This window comes from Corvus kubaryi, unplaced genomic scaffold, assembly GCF_017639235.1.
Source record: "Corvus kubaryi isolate FWS band 111438036 unplaced genomic scaffold, C.kubaryi_AGA036_p1.0 37395, whole genome shotgun sequence".
In the NCBI taxonomy this organism is placed as follows: domain Eukaryota; kingdom Metazoa; phylum Chordata; class Aves; order Passeriformes; family Corvidae; genus Corvus; species Corvus kubaryi.
The window spans coordinates 1,983,014-1,985,291 of NW_024581134.1; positions in this window are offsets into that span (position 1 = coordinate 1,983,014).

Consider the following 2,278-nt stretch of genomic DNA (forward strand, 5'->3'; position numbering starts at 1 on the left):
GGAAAAACGGGAATCTTTGAAGAATATGAGTTCAGGTTTTTACAGGGAAGGCAGTCATCCCTTAGCAAAGTGCATGGGCTCTGTACTGGAACACGAGGCCATAGGTCAGGAAAGGGTTATATGGAACATGCCTAATAGTTTAAATCTGCTGTCAGGAAAAACCCTATTTGTGGAGTACTGATGAAATTGTTGTTCTCTTGGTCTGTGGTTTGAATGCTACTTCAGGTACTTGAAAATAAATCTTGTCTTCTGAGCACCCAGTGCAGAGAGGTTACACTCAGTCTTAGCACATGCTGAGCCATTAATTAGTGATGTGCAGTATAGAGTGTGAAATTCATTCAGCAAAAATCTCTGTCCATTTTAACAAAGCACAGTCAACAGGACTCAGCTGGTCCTTCCTACGCCATCCCTCTGATAAAATGGCAGTATTAATTGGGATCCAGTTCTGATCACACTGACACCTGTAGAAATTCAGTGACTGTGAGATAAGCAGAATGCTCCCCATCCAAAGCAAGTTCATCACACAAACTGCAGATTTGTCAATCCTTTATCTTGGAATGGTCACTAAAAAACTCTATTAGGCATTAAGCAATAAAATTATACATGAGAAAATGCCAATCCTTTACCATGCTAAAAAATTTTAATCATATTTGGATTTTTTCCCTTTTTTTGTTGATCCCAACATGATATATATGGTAAGAAAAAGTATCTGTAGCTTGATGTTAGGGACCTAATAACTTTCTGAATTTTCCACCAATCTTATGCAAAGTTCAGTGTCTAAAATAAATTGCAATAAAAACTAAGACATCTAGGAAATCTAGAAAAGAAGTTATGATTATTCAATAAATCGCAAGTTTATTGACCAGCATATTAAAGGATGCAGTTATTTGCATTCTGCAATGGAAACTTGCAGAAATGACATATTTGAGCACGTAGCTTGTTCTCTTTTTGTACTTGCACTGGCTTGGTTTACAGAAGCTGAGTGAAATCCATGGAGGAAGATTTTCTTTCAGATATCCTGCCCACCACCAAGAGCTGGGCTCTGATAGCTTTCTGATATGACCACTTGCCTGGAAGGCATCTTGGTCTTTTTCATATATATCAAACTGAATAGAAGTTCCTTTGATATCCAAGTCTTTAAGGGATAAAGATCAAACTTACACCTTTAGAGTAAAAAAATAAATAAAGCTAGATGAGTGTTTTAGGAAGAAGAAAAACTGAACAAGGAGCATAAATTGGGAGTGAAGATTCTGGAAAAGAAAGCACAGAAACATCCAAACATGCACAAACCTAAAGGTGTATTTGACAGAGCCAGAGAAAGTGTGCAGATAAGCAGCAGGAAATCAGTCAGAAACTTTCCTTGTCTTATACAAATTTATTTTAGGCTGATAGTTATGGTTGTTTTCCTACCATAAAGACAGTACCAGTGGCTTTGCACAGTTCACAGTTCACTGCCCTTACACAGTTTTAGAGTTTTATGACTTACCTTATTTTTAGATAGTTGCTTTAGCTGTATGACGCAGTGACTACCAGAGTGCTTTCTTATTTCTGCTACTTATACCTGTGGAAATGTATCTGCATTTTACTGCATAAATGTCCAGCATGAATAAACAGGGAATTTAAGCAGATATTCTGATTTTAGTTTCATTGCACGATCTTAGCAATAATGCTCCTGGGTCTCGTTCATCTATTGCAGGGACTGTATCACCCATTTATACTTATTTTGAGCAATGGCCTCTTAAATATCTGTGCATTTGTATGCCCCTGTGGTTCAGTCTGCAAGGCACACAGGAATGTAAATATCAGGGCAGGGGTCAATAGTTGAGACTGAATAGGTGTAAAAAGATTCTAAAAATACTGTTACAACTTGCAGTCCTTCCCACACCTCTTCTCACAAAAAAACCCCAAACAAATAAAAAACAAAAAAAACCCAAAAACAAACTAAAAATACCACACAAAAAACCATAAAAATAAATCCAACAACTGATTGACCACTTGTTTGACTTTCATGAGTGCTGATTGTACTGAAGGTTTTCATAGGAGTCATTAACAGTATTTCATCCTTGCCAGGTAAATTGCAGTTGTCTAATCCAGCTAATTAGAATGGAATCCAGAAGATGTTTCACTCAGCAGTAAATTATGCTCCTGAATCCACTATTTCGTCCCCAGTTATGATTTTAAAATACCAACCCCAATTATTAGTATTTGCACACACACTACTTATCAGCTAATAATACTCACTCATCTTGGGCATTGTTCATTTAGGTTTTACAACATT